Source organism: Ovis aries, chromosome 10, assembly GCF_016772045.2.
Source record: "Ovis aries strain OAR_USU_Benz2616 breed Rambouillet chromosome 10, ARS-UI_Ramb_v3.0, whole genome shotgun sequence".
Lineage (NCBI taxonomy): Eukaryota > Metazoa > Chordata > Mammalia > Artiodactyla > Bovidae > Ovis > Ovis aries.
In genome coordinates this window covers 27,196,979-27,213,527 of record NC_056063.1, presented here as the reverse complement: position 1 = coordinate 27,213,527, position 16,549 = coordinate 27,196,979, and the positions used below count along the sequence as shown (strand labels likewise).

Below are 16,549 nucleotides of genomic sequence, written 5' to 3'. Positions count from 1 at the left end.
ATATATCTGTATCCTCTTTGACTTAGATATATTCACCATATGCAGGCAAATCCTGCTTCATCTCATTTCCATACCAGGGACCATAAATTCCCAAAAAGGAAAATCTGCACTTTTATGCTTTTTTTTTTTTCATTTTAAGTTCTAATTAGTTAAACTCCTATGCTAACTGGTATCAGGCCCATCCTCAATTGAAATTTTGATTGTCTCAGATTGGGCTTAAAAATTGTATTACGGTTCTCCAGAGAAACAGAACCAATATGATATACTGATTGAGAGCGACTGATTGTAAGGTCTTGACTCATATGGTTATGGAGGCTGAGAAGTCCCATGATTTGCCCTCTGTAAGTCACAGACCCAAGAAACCCAGTGGTGTAAGGTTCAAAGGCCTGAAAGAGAGAGTAAATGGTGCAAGTTCCAGTCAAAGATTGAAGGCCTTAAACAAAGGCACTGAGGGCAGAAGATTGGTACCCATCCCAGGTAGTTAGAGGGAAAGAGCAAGTTCTCCCTTGCACCACCTTTTTGTTCTATTTATTCAGGTCCCCAGTGAACCACATGGTGGCTATCCACATTAGGGAGGGCAATCCACTTTACTTAGCCCACCCATTCATATGCTAATCTCTTCCAGAAACCCCCTCACAGACAGACCCAGAAATCCAGTCAAATTGGCACATAAAATGAACTCTCAGGAGAATCAAGGATTATTTTTGTTAGAACATCAATACTTTTTTGAGAAGGAATGTAGCTAATCACTTAGATTTACACTTTCATGGCTGCTCAACCACACAATTAGTTGTGTCTGACTCTTTGCAACCTCATGGACTGTAACCCACCAGGCTCCTCTGTCCATGGGATTCTCCAGGCAAGAATACTGGAGTGGGTTGCCATGCCCTCCTCCAAGGGATCTTCCTGACCCAGGGATCCAACCTGGATCTCCTGTGTCTCCTGTACTGCAGATTCTTTACCTGAGCCACCTGGGAAGCGTTTACACTTACTTACATGGTTGAAATTAAATCTCACTAGACTGTGAGATAAAAGGCTTGTGGAAGCTTCCTGATGGGAGAGACTGACTGGGGGGGGTGGGGGGGTGGGGGGGGGGGGGCGGAGGGGAACTGGGTCTTGTTCTGATGGGCTGGGCCATGCTCAGTAAATCTTTAATCCAATTTTTTCTTGATGGGCAGGGTTGTGTTCTCTCCCTGTTGTTTGACCTGAGGCCAAACTATGGTGGAGATAATGAAGAAAGGTCCTTCAAAAGGTCTTATGTTCGCACTGCCGCACTCAGTGCCCCCAATCCTGCAGCAGGCCACCAGTGACCCACGCCTCTGCCAGAGACTCAGACTCCTGGACAATCACGGGCAAGTCTGGGTCAAGCTCCTTTCTCCTGGGTCCTGGTGTGCAGGATGTTTTCTTTGTGCCCTCAAAGAGTCTGTTTCCCCAGGCCTGTGTAAGTTCTGGCAGCTCTATTGTGGGGTTAATGGTGACTTCTTCTACGAGGGCTTATGCCATACCCAGAAAACTAGAAAATTAAGGGCAGAAAACTAAGATCATGGCACCCAGTCTCATCACTTCATGGCAAATAGATGGGGAAACAATGGAAACAGTGACAGACTTTATTATTTTGGGCTCCAAAGTCGCTGCAGATGGTGACTGCAGCCATGAAATTAAAAGACATTTGCTCTTTGGAAGGAAAGTTATGACCAACCTAGCATATTAAAAAGCAGAGACATTACTTTGCCAACAACTGTCTGTCTAGTCAAAACTACGGTTTTTCCAATAGTCACGTATGGATGTGAGAGTTGGATTATAAAGAAAACTGAGTGCCAAAGAATTGATGCTTTTGAACTGTGGTGTTGGAGAAGACTCTTGAGAGTCCCTTGGGCTGCAAGAAGATCCAACCAGTCCATTCTAAAGATCAGCCCTGAATATTCATCAGAAGGACTGATGCTGAAGCGGAAACTTAAATACTTTGGCCGCCTAATGTGAAGAACTAACTCATTGGAAAAGTCCCTGATGCTGGGAAAGATTGAAGGCAGAAGGAGAAGGGGACGACAGAAGATAAGGTGGTTGGATGGCATCACCAACTTGATGGACACGAGTTTGCGTGAGCTCTGGGAGATGGTAATGGACAGGGAGGCCTGGTGTGCTGCAGTCCGTGGGGTCATAAAGAGTTGGACACAACTGAGCAACTGAAGTGAACTGAGACTGTGAGATCTTTGAGAAGAATATATCTCATTCTTCTGTCTCCAGAATCTGGTACAGTATCTGGCACATGTTGAATACATAATTACAATGTTTTTTGAAATATGTATTTCAGATATTAATTTAGAAACTCAACACAAACAATGACATGTAGCCAAAATCAAACTGCTAAAACAAAATGATAATTTGTCCTTACACTTATAGCACTTTTAGCTCTTCAAAGGTTAATTGAATTAAACTAGAATAACTAAGTGTTGCACTTTAGATTCCAAATAACTATTATTATTACATCCACATTTGACATCAAATTAACAGGTGTTTTGACATCTTAAATGATAATCACACTTTCAAATCAACCATGCAGTAACCCAAACTGCTACAAGTGACCTGAACTATCAGAATAAGTTTTATCCATTTTAGATTCATTAGTTATATAATATTGTCTTGCTTTTGGTATGTAAAAGGATGGGCCACACAGTTTGAATATTTTATAACAAGTTTGAAACCATTTGTTGACCATGTAAAGGATTTCTCAGGATTAAATTTAACCAATTGATTTTTCCAAGTATCTAACTCTTCTAGAATTATTTTTTCAATGAGCTATTTAACATAAACTGATTTGCTGTAGATTTAGATAGTCTCAAAATATATCTTAAACTGATTTAATGTTTGGGATGGAAGCTTGAAAGAAATACCAAGCAACATAATTTTAGATAGAAGTAGTAACTATGTCTTTTTCAGCTTGAGTAATATGAAATACATAAGCAAAAGGCATTAGTAAAATCTAACTGTGGATGGTGACTGCAGTCATGAAATTAAAAAAACACTTGCTTCTTGGAAGAAAATCTATGACAAACCTAGATAGCATATTAAAAAGCAGAGACATCAAACATCACTTTGCCGACCTAGGCCTAAATAATCAAAGCTATGGTTTTTCCAGTAGTCATGTAAGAGTTGAACCATAAAGAAGGCTGAGCGCCAAAGAATTGATGCTTTGAACTGTGGTGCTGGAGAAGACTCTTGAGAATACCTTGGACAGCAAGATTACCAAACCAGTCAATTCTACAGAAAATCAACCCTGAATACTTATTGGAAGGATTGATGCTGAAGCTGAAGCTCCAGTACTTTGGCTACCTGATGCAAGGAGCCGATTCACTGGAAAAGAGCCTGATGCTGGGAAAGATTAAGGACAGGAGGAGAAGGAGGTGACAGAGGATGAGATGGTTGGATGTTATCATCGACCAGTGGACATGAGTTTGAGCAAACTCTGGGAGATAGGGAGAGAAGCCTGATGTGCTGCAGTCCTTGGGGTTGCAGAGTCCAACACAACTGAGCAACTGAACAACAACAGAAATAACAGCAAAAATGAGGTTGACTACAATTTCAGTTACTATTTGCTGAATGGTTACTGTTAATTTTCTGAAGATTCTGCCAAATGGGGATAAACTGGTACCTAATTTACACAGCTGAGTGGTCAGAATGAAATAATAATGCAGGTACAGATCCTGGCCACTACCAGGCTCATAGTAACCCTCTATTCGACCCATTCCTCATGACCTTAGAGAATGCTATGTCCTCTGAGTCTTTTCACAGAGACCACCCTCTGGAAAATTTCTGAGCCTCACACATCCCCTAAATGTATGTTCTAGTATGCCAAGATCCCTGAGTATTTATTTTACGCCTTTTTCTGTCATCTGCCATGACACTCATTTCTCCTTTATCAGCAAAGGTCACCACTCTGTCCAGAATTCCTAGACCTACCCTAGCATTGAGTATTTCCTACCCCCTGGCTCCTTGTCTGAGTGTTAAATCCTGTATCTCAAAATAATGCCTTCAAGTCAATGAATTCTTGCTTTAAGAATCATACTCTCCAGTCCCCTTAATCAAGATCCTCAAAAGCCAGGCCCAGGGGTATACCTTTAGAACCTAGTAGTCCATCCTAGCTGATCCTTGCAGTTCCTTCAGGGTATAATACTCTTCTTCCCTTCCTTGTCTGCAGGTTCCACTGGGATTTGAGCCTACTTAATTGGCCTGGTGGGGCTTCCCTGGTGGCTCAGTGGTAAAGAACCCACCTGCCAATGTAGGAGACTCAGGTTCGATCCCTGGGTTGGGAAGATCCCTGAAGAAGGAAATGGCTACCCACTCCAGTATACTTACCTGGGAAATCCCATGGACAGAGGAGCCTGGTGGACTGCAGTCCATGGGGTTGCAGAGAGTTGGACATGACTGAGTGGCTAAACAAAAGCAGTAACAATTTTTGGCCTGGCATCCAAGAAAGGTGGTGGCACAGTTCCCTTGGGAAGTGGTATGGGCACCTGCTGCCTTGTTGAGAAGCCTCCAGAGTAGCCTCTGGAGAAGCTCTTCCTACACTGGGAAGTGCCAGCTCTCAGAAGGGCAAGGGGTCACCTCTGTAAGTGTCACAAGTCCAGAGGAGTGTACAGAGACATAATCTTCAGGGGGATCTGTCCAGATGTCCCCAACCATGCTTCAGGGTCTCAAGTATTTTCAACCAGCGGCCTGGCCTTTGCATCGCAGGCTCTAATTCTGCCCCATGCTTGCTGCTCAGCTGCATACTGCAGGATGTGGGGGCCTTTTTGTAAGCTACTGAAGAGTGCTTCATGTTCTTACACATCCATTAACTTTTCATAAACCACCCTCAGCTTCTCAACATCCCTGTGGAAGCCATCAATACAATAACCAGCCGACTCCACTGTCATTAGGCAGTGTCCTCCGAATGCTTTCAAATGTGGGAATCATTAAGGGAGTAAGGGTGTTCCCTTCTGCCAGGATGTTTTCCCAGGTATCTACCACCTTGTGCCAGAAACCACCTATGCTCCACATGTAAGTTACATTGGGGGTCCCACTGAACTTTTTTCTTATAAGCCAAAAAGGGAATGATCTAGTCTCCTAAATCCATCTTATTTTCTGCTTTCCTGGAATCACCTGTGTCAATTAGGGTCCTCTGGGAAGAAGATACCAGAGAGAAGTGTGAGAGGGTTATCAGGGAAACACCTGTGGAGGATGAAGGGGAGAAGAAGTCAGCATAGGTGGGAGAGCCTCAAACCACAATACAGGACTGGTTTGACAAAGAGAGATGGGCACAGGATGAGAATTTGATCAAACGGCTTCAGACCGCAGTGCAGCTCTGAAGAGATCATGGCCATTCCCCTGGGGGTCAGAGAGTCAAGACTGGCCATTAGAGTAAGTCCTGCATTGGGCAAGAATGACTGGTCCTAGGCTTTGGCCATGTGTGGTCCTCAGCTGAGAGCAGCCCAGGGAGATAGTTGCCTTGGTGTCAAGCCCATGGTGGATCTGAAATGTGTGAGTAGCTGGAGTCTCCTGATAATTCCACTGCTTGAAACAGGTGCTTTAGAAGGGGATCTGAATGAATAGAGGATTTGAGTGCCTAGAATGTTCCATTCTGACCTAGGGGGTGGTCATATAAGTGTGTGCACTTTATGACAATTAATCTAGTCATGGACATAGGACTTGAGTTCTTTTTTATATGCCTTTTATATAAGTACATTTGTTATGCAAATATATTTAATTTAAAGATGTCAAGTAAAGAGATGAAGCCACTACTCTGAATAATTCTACCTAGACATTCCAGAAAAACTTACCCCCAGAAATAACCACACAGTGAATTATAAGTAGTTTCAATTTTATGTATATTATTCAAAGAATTGCCTCATTTCTCCCACCACACTCTGTACTATCTCAATATAATGAGTTATCTCTGCATGTCATAGAGTAACTGAAGACAAAGACTCATCTTTTTGAACCACAATATTCTCAGAACTTCTAAAATTCTTAAATATATATTTTCTTCATGCATGATTTTAGTCTGTACTAAAGTCCTGTGTGTAATGCATTCTTGCAGAGTTTCTGCCCAGACCTGAGGTCTGATTATTGCTGGGATGGAAAGTGAGTGCCTGAGATTTCAACTTCTCTTGTACAAATCTGTAGCTGTTCAAGTGCCTTAGATAGAATTTGGATCAGGAGACTGGAACAATGGCCAAGCACACCCCCAGTCCTGTTGGTATAGTCCATTGACTTCTTGCTCTGACAGCCACAACTTAAGAGTCTTTATCTCAAAAGTCACAGCAATAAATGGAAACATAAATAGAATAGTGTGAATTCAGTACCAGCCAGAAAGCAGTGACTAAATTTGGAAGTAGGCTGCTTTTGTTTTGCCAATTTGGCATTCGGATCTCTGCTTTAGGTCTTAGGGACACTCCATTATTCTGGTCATGGCCCTCTCTCCAAAAGCAAGATCAAGACATTCTCACAAAAGTGGGAACATTTTTCCTTTTCGATAAAGAGGAAGCAAGATGTACTTTTGAAATTTTCCAACCATGAACTCCATGTGAAAGATTTAGAAAAATAAAATGTTGAAAACCTGTTGGAAACAGAATAATTGTTTTTTTTTTAGTACACTTGGACATTCTTTCAGTCTCTTTGTCAAATTTCACCAATGCCTTTTAATTAATGAGCATTTCATTAATAAGTCAAAAATTTTTAAATAGAATTCAATTTGTTCTCTCTTGAAAAATGACCCCCAAATCCTATAAAATGAAGTTGTAAGAATTGCCCTTCTAAAGTGTGTTTTGATGGAGCTACTTTTCAAAATGCAATTAGAAAGTATAGATAACTTCATCATTGTGACATAAATTCAACACAAGATTTTTAGAAGAATTTTTTTATTTTGTAACAAAGTCACATTCTTTAAGATTAATGTGACAGAAAACGTGCTCTACTTCTGCCCTGCTTCTGTCCTAGAGAAGTTTTCAAGCTGGCTACATCAGGTTTCCAGGACAGATGTCAGACCCGTGTTTTTGAGCTTTTGTCAAATAAAGCTTCAAGTCGTGATCTGGCCCCAGCAGCTGACATAAGGGAGCTCTCTTCAGTCGACAAGTAAAGAAACACTTGGAAAAAAAATCTGTAATACCTGAAAAGAAATTTCATACATCATTGAAAACAAAGGAAAGGAAAGCTAAGTAGATTGGGATTGGAGCTCTTTTTAAAATCATGTTAGCCCAAAGCGTTCCAGTCAGTAGTCTGAAGGCACCAGAGATGAGGACAGATTTACCGCTTGACTTCCCTGACTAACAATCTCTAAGCTTAAAGGAATCAGTGTAAAAGGGAATGGTGAAGCTTAATGCATTCTGAGTTTTTCTAAAGGCAGTATGTTGCTTAAGCATGAATTCTCAGGATATAAAATGTAAAGATAAAGTAGACTATCTTGACTGCATAACAAATTTAGAAACAGGGGGGAAAAACTGAAATAGTGCCCGGAAAAAGCCAAGGAGTCTTTCTAGAAGAAGAATGTGGAATAAAATAAATGCCTAGGGTTTTGGCTTGGAGCTATGTCTATATAACAAGATTGATTCAATTATTCTGTGGCTGTTTCCTTTTTTGTTTAAAATAATCCAATAGCTGCAAAAGCAATCTGGGAACTGCATGGTTTATGGGATCCAGTGTTCAAGACAGGAAAAGAAATGATAACCAAACTGCATTTGAGGATAAACCATTTTTGTAATCAAAATGTCTATGATGAAGGTAAGTGGGGAAATATTTATTACTGTCCTTGTTTAATCTAAACTTCCTTTTTTATCAAATTAACCTAGAGTGCATGCAACTCAAGTTAACAAATAAGTGATGCCCATTTCTGTTTTAACGTGCTGGGCTAGAGAAACTGTCCCCTTAGGTGGAGTTGTAAAGCTGACTACCACTTGGAATCAGTACTTTGTTTTCCACAAACACTTGTAACATAATCCATATATAAGTATCATGAAATAAGGTGCATACTTCTTTCTTTCCATGGAGCATATACATTTCATATAACCTGGGAGTGTGAAGCAGGAGAAAGGGTGCTGCGGGATACAGAACCAACAATAGATGAAATAGCTTCTGAAAAATAAAGTCGATATTTCCAACTAATTCATAACCTAGCTGCTCATCTCTTCTCAATCAAAGGTTGAGAAAAGGGAAGGCAAGAATTTTTCACGGCTCCTTCCCTGACAGCCATGAACAATACTCACAGGTATCTGAGCTGAAAGCACCAGCCCAGCTGTTACGGTGAAGAGCCACTCCCCAGTCTTCCTGTCATGTATTCGATCTTGGAAATTAGCCATGAGAAACAAGAGAGATGCAGACATGATGCAGTTGATGAGACGTGCACGATGTATTGCAAGACAGGAAGCTCTTATCTGGAAGAAATCAGTTTAAGCCACCATAGGAAAAAAGTCCTTTGCATTATTATATGAGTTCCAAGCTTTGACGATGGTCAACACGGCATGGATCTTCACGGTATGTGGATTAAGGTGGAGGCAAAAAAAAAAAAAAAAAAAAAATCCAGCAGAATCCAGGTCTACAAAGGACAAAAGGATTGAGTGGGAAATGCTTGTCAAGCTGTTGGAAACACAGGGTTCTGTCAATAACTGATTGAAAAGAGGCTGTTGCCCTGTTGCTGTACCACAGCCATATTTGTAGTTGCTGTGAAGATGTATAAACTTGAACGTTCACCTGTCACTCTAGCTTCCTGACCAGATTACAGCCTCAGCAGCAACTGTACTACAGTTTAGCCAGTTCAAATTCCACCCCCTTTCCCCCCCAGCATATTCTGACATCACCCTCATCTCTCATCATGTCCTCAGTAGTTTTTAGGAGTTCCCAGGATACTCACTCTCTTACTCTCTGATCCATCATTTAAGCTGCTGCCCACAGATTTTGTGAGGCAGCCACTTCCCCTTCCTGCAGCTGCTCCATCCTATACAGAGGAACTCCAGTGGAATGGCCAGCGTCTCCACCTTCGAAACCTTCCAGAGCTCTGTGGTTGCCGTCACTGTGTTCTGCACAGAAACACAAGAATGTTTCTTCCCATGAATTCTGTGCAATATCGTGTCACCTGGGCCTTTATGCAGTACTGTAGGTGCCAGGAGTGATTCTGGGTCCTTGTCAACCGGTCCTTATAGCTTCTCAGGAGTCAGAGCCCATCTCTTGGGCCAGCAGAGGAACAAGAATGCTCTGCCCTCATCTCCTCACTCATCATCACTTTCTGCTCAACACTCAGCTCTCCCTCACTCCTCCCTGATGCCCCCAAATACTCCTTTTCAGCCAAAAGGAGCAAACTAGAAAAAGCTGCCAAGCATAGGAATGGCAATCTAGGAGGAGGAGGGATGAAGGGCCACTGGCCTGCCACACCCAGTCTCTAGAGTGTTGCTTATGCTGCACTGTCATATGAAGAAGTTGTTCTCAAAAAGTTCACTCCTACTGAGTATGAGTCTCAGAAGGCAAGGTAACCACTGTGACAAGGCGCAATGCAGGCATTTTCTGGTAGATGCTTCCATAGGCTCTTGGTCCAGGAATCAGGGCTTTCAAAGACCCAGAGACCAACACGGCTGCTCATTTTCAAGGCCCTGAGTAGGCCTAGGATGGACCTAGATAGGTTCACGTGCAATAATCTGATGCAGTGTTACCTGGAAGACATCCAACTGGAGCTCTCCAGGAAGCTGGCTGCTTTTTATTTGCTGTTTTTATAAGACATGTGTCTGACAAAATCTTGAGGTCTCGATATCAGCTAAGCAGACTGGAGACAAACAGTCTTTGATATGAGAAACTGCCATTCAGTGACTGTGATTTGGGCGATTTGCTCAACTATCCCATCCAAGCCTCCGTTTTCTCATCTATAAAATGGAGAGGAAATAAAAACTAAAGTTGTCAGTGAAGACTAAGTGAAATAACACTTATAAGGGAGTGGCCTCAGGTACAGTAGGTGGTCAGTAACTGTTGGTGACCATTTACCAGCATCACAGACTTAAACATAGACAAGCCTGGAGATGAGTAATGCAAATGTTATTGTCTCCTTCACAGAATAGGTCCCCTAAAGTGAAGTGAAAGTGAAGACGTTCAGTCGTGTCCGACTTTTCGTGACCGCGTGGACTGCAGCCTACAAGGCTCCTCCGTGTCGTTAAATGAAAGTAGGAGCAGACGCTAAGCACTGTCACCTATAAAAAGGAAAGACAGATGCTGCAGGCATGGCAGTGAGTTGCCCAAAGTCTGAGGATTCTGATAGAAGAAGGCTGTAGGAGCCAGACCAGGACTGCAGCTCAAGTCGCTGATATGGAAGCAATTAAAGAATGTGATAAAGGCTCTCTTTCAGCCACATGTAGTTTGATTTAAAGTGAAAGCAATAGGAAGAGACCTGGTGGCATCTGGAAGGTATAAGCAGGTCTGATTTTAAGTTCAGAAACATACAACAGTCATGTTAAACACAAGGGGAACTGTTGGGTGGTGGGTGGCTCTGTGCGGCTGAGGGCCTCAAGGGAAAGTGAGTTCCTGACACTACAAGGACCTCGGAGGTAGAACTTACTGGCTTGGCTGGGCTCACTTCATCTCCTGCAGCTGAGTAGGGAGGTGTGAGCAGGAATGTGGGAGAGACCCAGACCAGGCGTCACAAACTCACTGAGTGTTCCTGATGACCCACTATGTTGTTCTCCCAAGGGCACCACATATATCATCAGGTGCTCCACAGCCCAAGAGCACAAAGTCAGCCTCACTGCTCATCAGCTCAAGTGAGCTTGACAAACTGACACCCTAGTGCCTATGGGAAATGGGATGGCCTGTGTGTCTGGAGCAGAACACAAGCAGGAGACTCACAGGCGTTTTCTAAGGCAGTTAGAAGACAAATGGAAGCGCATCAAATGAAAATCAAGTGTCCCTGTCTCGATTTTGCAGATTGTAATCTGTGAATGGGTAACTGATACTGAAAAATAATAACAGAGATAGATATAACAAGGTAATATTCTGAAAATTATGAGTGTGACTTTTTCCTTGCCTTTCTGAGTTCATGAACTTCACCCACCTTGGCCCGAGACAACCACCCGCATGGGAAATCAAGATTTGTTCCAGAAATGAACAGGGTGAGATTGAGGTTGTACTTGGTTTCTGACAATGTAGGAACTTTTAGCAACATAAAGCTTTACTAATACTCTAAATCACTTTATTCCTTACATTTCTTCTTCCATGGTATAAAGAAAATAATCCTCCTAGCTATGTTGTGACTAGAGGAGCAAGTCAATAAAGCTTATGGTTCTACTGCAGATGAAAGACCTTACACAGAAGAAGGCGGTGGGTACCCGAAGGAAAGAGGAGACCAGGGAAAAAGAAAGGGAGGAGGGGAAGACCATTACACTGTGTAACCATTTCATTGTGCAACAGACATTGCCTGTCTTATCTGGGCCTCAACCTAGTCTGGTGTGGATATCACATATCAAACCATCAACATTCAGGCTGAGGACAGACAGGGGCTCCTGGGACTATACCAGCCTGTACAGAGTCGCAACAAAATAATCTTGGTTGTTTGGCAAGGTGAGGGGGAGACAGGCCTAAGTTTTAGCTTCCCTGGACCACTCTTGGTTCCAAACAGCATAGAAGAGACCCAGGTATACTGAGAATCTGGCTGGGGTCCAGGCTCAGAGCATCACTGCCCCTGGGGCCAGGTAGCTCTGGATTGAGGGTTTTGGCCTAGACAGAAGCCAAATGAGAGTCACCCTCAGAATTCAGAAGGCTTCCTAGCACCCCTGGGAGAACAGTGGAGGCTAAGCATGCTGTAGAGTATGACAGGCATTGACAAAGAGGGAGAAACAACAGCCAGAATGCAGCCACAGAGGTTCACAGGGTGCAAGATATCATCCCAGGAGCCAGGGAGCCAAAGGACACCAAGTCTGAGGACCCTGATTTTGCTTCCACCATGAGATCTTGTAAGTCTCACCATTCTTACCACTTAACCCAGATGACTTTTTGAAATGAAACTAGGTACTAAGCAGATGACACAAATCTGAGAGATAAATAGTGTTGGGGTTCTTTTCCTAAAAGACTGACCTGAAGGTGCCTTTTTAAGACTGCAAATCAGAATCCAAAGTATTAAAGTTAGTTGCGAATTGTATTGGCTTTTTTTTCCCCAGGTAATTCAGTTCAGTTCAGTTCAGTTCAGTTGCTCAGTCGTGTCCGACTCTTTGCGACCCCATAAATTGCAGCACACCAGGCCTCCCTGTCCATGGCAACAAAACAAGATTAATTATAGAAAAAAAAGAGAGAGATACATAGTCTCTGCATATTATAGCTGAAGTATGAATGAAATCTGCAGTCCTACTCTGCAGCTGAATAAAACGAGAAGTGGGAATGGACAGACCAACCAGGAGATATGCCAGGCATTTGTTCCTCATCAAAGTGAACCAGGAATGGGGTAATCCACAGCAATAACAAGGAATGACAGTGTTAAATGTTGACCTTGTTCTTATGTATATTTTTTGAGGGACTGCATGAACATGGATGAATGTCACTAATGAGCTCACCCTAAGAGACGAGGCTGATATCATTTAAAAAAATAATGCTTATGGTCAGTGACTAAGCAGTAAACACATCTACTGCCTGAATTCAGGAAGTGACGTTTCATAGTGCTTCTCAGTCATTAGTTATACACAGGCACCTACATCGGATATCTGCTACCACATAACCAATAGCTTAAAATAACAAACCCTTACAGTCTCTGAGGTTCAGGGATCCCAGAGCAGCACAGTTGGGTAGTTGGATGGTTCCAAGTCAGGGCCTCCCAGTTAGCTGTTGCCTTGCAGTCTGCAGTCCCCTGAAGGCTGGATCTAGAGGATCAGCTCCAAGATGCTCCCTCTCATGGCTTTTGGCATGAGGCCTTAGAGCCTTGTCATGGGAGTTTCTTCATAGAACAGCCACAGGGTCTTCATGATGTGGCAGCTGGCTCCCTCAGAGTGAACGATCTGAGAGAGAGAAGCAGAAATGACATCCCACCACTTTGCAGTATTCTATTAGTCCCACTGACCAACTGTAATACAACATGGGCCGTGATTACACAGGGCAAGAATACCCGGAGCTGGGATTGCTGGGGCCATCCTGGAGGCTGCCTCTATGAGGCTTTGTAAAGGAGAAAAAATTCAACAGACCACCCCTGCCCCCAATAAGTTCTTTGTGACTTGAACTTGCAAAAACATGAAACTAAATTACAAAGCCTTTTGGCATAAATAAGTTGTACAAAAATACACTATAACATTTTAAAGCTTTGTGTTGCTCCAGAATAATCAGGCCTCACAGAAATCTTCTCAATCCCGAGATACACATTTTAATAAGGTGTCCCTTGATAACTCCACAACCATCTAGCTTGCTCACTGGAAGATAAGTTTCACATTGCAGTGTTATTGAAAGCTGCATTAAATAGATATCTAATCCACTTACTGCTAGAATCAACAGAAAATTCTGCATTGCTTTTTTACTGCTACACTTTTTGCTGATGAATGGCTGCAAGTTTGCCTGTGCAAAAATGGAATCTGCATAACACATCTGCTCCCAGCATAAATATGGTACTGGCTGCCACAGCACAAATTCTTTGGGTTTCGGCATGCCTATATTCTGTAGGCCCCAAAATGATTCATTTTCCCTCTCCCCTTTTTGATCTGAACTACTGTAAAATCTTCCTTTTCAGAATGCTATGATATCATTTGCCTTTGGCTTGGCATAAAAAAGATCATAAATGAAACTGCAAAGCAGCCACTGAAATCACGTGGTGATGCTCAGTTTGAAGGCGAATCTCTAGATGGTACACAACATACTCATATTAATTAATTCTAATCACGGAAATTAAAAAGTGACCTCAACTTGTGTCCTACTAGCACAAATGTTTTCTCCGCATGCAACTGTTTCCAAATGTTTCGATTTATGCTGAGAAGCACAATGGAATGAAAAAGTGCCCGTTTTCATTAATAGACACATCAGGATGTTACCCCAAGAGAGGGGAAGGGAAAGGCATCCCCAGACCACAGCTGGGTCTCCATCAGTAGCGCTGGTTCCATTAGTCCTGCCAGTGTGGGGGCCATGCTGAGAACCAGGGCCCTTCTGTTCCGACTCCCTCTTTCTTGTGTCCTGTCTAGATTGTGAGATTACCCCACCTTCACACCAGGTCCAGCAAGATGACAAGTCATCATTTTGAAGTATTAACTGAAGGGGCAGAATGACTGTGGGGATTAGGAAGCTCTTGTCATGGTAAAGTTGGTTCAGTACTAGAAAACATTTTCTATATGTTTGAGGAGATATTGAACCACTTGTTACTGAACTTCCTTTGACCATCCAGAAAAATACTCTCTGGACCTGAGAGCTGCTTAACAAAGGATTTTGTAGCTTTGACATGAGCATGGCTTTCAAAGATTGGACATCGGGACCATCAGCCACAGTCCATTATGTTCTAACAGTGAGTGTATCAGGACCCCTTGTCTATCTGAGCAGGTAAAATAATCCTCAAAAAATGTCCCCTAGCCTTGACCCTCACCTCACAGGAACCCAGGAGATGGAGCTCTGACATTAGCTGCTCAGCTCTGTCTGTTGGTTTATGGCAGCTGACATCAACACCAGTCCTGGAGAGATATAGCTCATGGGTCTTCCTGTTCACCTTCTCTCTTGCCTGCTGTTAGGAGATGAATGGCCACTTACTCATTGAAAGAGACAAGAAATTAAATCTCTCACACAGAGCCAAGAACACACCAACTTTAGGCCTTTGTTAAAGCACAGCTGCAGATGGAGAAAGGCCCCCTACCCCCACCCCATCCCACTCCCAGTTTCTGGCTAATCAGTATATGGCTTGGGGGTACTCTGCAGAAGAGCCTGAAGTACTGTAAAGCCGTGCATGCAAAATGCTGATGTCGACTCTGCTCCAGGCCTTTGCTTTTTAAAGACATGCTTTCAAAACCCTAAAAGCATGGAGGGATGATGGCTGGAGACAAAGAGAGAGAAACTGCTTTGTTATGAAATCCCTTGGGATAATTCTCAGATGTACTCAAGATTCAGTTCTGGTGGGGAAGTTTCCAGAAACCCATTTTACCGAGGGTCACGTTCACTCTTTGCTGCTGAACTGCTTCAGGGGATCTGAACTAAAGCATCACGAAGAGAAGGAGGAAAGGAGAACAAGGAAATCCTCACAGCAGCAGAGCAGGCTTGGGGCGCCCACAGCCAAACCCGACCCGCCAGCAGTCATCTCAGGTCCCCTGGCAACACTTCTGTGCTGCTGGGACACGGCTGGATTCCCCTTTCATTGACGCTGGAAATGCATCCTGTAGAGACCAAGAAAGGGATCCCTGGAAGTGAGCTGCCTGTTCACACTTTAGCCACCTGGGCTGGGAGGAGACAGCAGGGGCTAGAATCTCATTAGACCTGAAGCCAGGGAGTGGTTTAAAGCATTATTATGTCATGAGGTTGTCAAGGTCACTGGCCAGGCTGCCTCTCTGAAATCCTGTGGTTCTTGATGACAGGTTCTCTCAACCAGGTAAGGAGCGGAGCGGTGGCCGGCAGCCTGAAGCACCCGAGCAAGCAGCCCAGCTTGGCTCAGGAAGGTGACTGCACACTGAGCTGAGTCGTGGGGGGCAGGGGCCGCCAGCAGTAACAACCCTTACTGTCCACTGAACTAGTGGAAAGACTATCCCCGGTGTTACCACCACTCACAGTTCTGGAAGAGTGCCTGCCTGCCCTGTCATCACCCTGACATCTGAAAGAGACACCCATCACTCCCTGAGTGCTCAGGCTGAGTTACCTATCCCTTCATTTCCAAATGGGACCCTGTATTAGTTCCCTCAGGATATATAACAAAGTGGCACAAACTGTGTTGTCTCAAACAATGGAAATTTATCCTCTTACAGTTCTAGTGTCTAGAAGTCCAAGATTAAGGGGTTGGCAGGGCCAGGCTTCCTTTAGCGCCTCTGGGAAGGACTTTTCCCGGGTTCTCCACACATCTCATAACCCCAGGTGTTCCTTGATTTGCAGTGGCCTCATCTGCCTTCCCGCTATGTCTTTGTGTCTTCACACGGGATGTCTGTCTTTGTCTAAACTCCCCTCTTATAATGACACCAGTCATACTAAATTGATCTGATTACATCTTCAAGACCCTATTTCCAAATAAGGGTCATTTACAGAAACTGCCGGGTGAAGATTTCAACATATCTTTTTGAGGAACACGATTCAATCAACAACAAGCCCATTCTTCACTCTGTACCAAGATGGGAAAACATATGACTTTCCCAGGGTCACAGCTGGACAAACCCTGCTGCCTGACAAGCTCACTGAACACCAGGCAGATGGCCAACAAAGTTGAGGTGTTAAAATGGAATCTTTGAAGAAGTGAAGGGCAACCCTGTGCCCTTGGAAGTCGAGGTCAGCTTAGGATCCTGAACCTGACAACAGCTTCCATGGTTGTCCCTGTCTTCTTTCCTGAAGTTCCAGAGGAGAGGGTGTAGACCTCCACCAAAAAAGTTAGCTGGGAGGGGCTGTCCTTCCTGCAACC

General features: G+C 43.5%; 1 long non-coding RNA gene across 2 annotated transcripts in view; it reads right to left on the bottom strand.

The window, feature by feature from the left end:
* Window positions 1-6,879: 6,879 nt before the first annotated feature.
* Window positions 6,880-16,549, bottom strand: part of LOC114116606 (uncharacterized) — a 47,522-nt gene continuing 37,852 nt past the window's right edge. Inside the window, exons 2-8 of one of the 2 annotated variants that reach the window (XR_009595221.1) lie at window positions 14,549-14,683; window positions 12,741-12,989; window positions 12,079-12,247; window positions 9,675-9,881; window positions 8,882-9,047; window positions 8,238-8,566; window positions 6,880-7,144 (exon numbers count right to left, since the gene is read on the bottom strand). This is a non-coding gene — a long non-coding RNA (uncharacterized LOC114116606). Of the gene's footprint in view, window positions 8,567-8,881; window positions 9,882-12,078; window positions 12,248-12,740; window positions 12,990-14,548; window positions 14,684-16,549 lie in introns of both variants that reach the window. The other variant, XR_009595222.1, reaches the window with a different exon arrangement.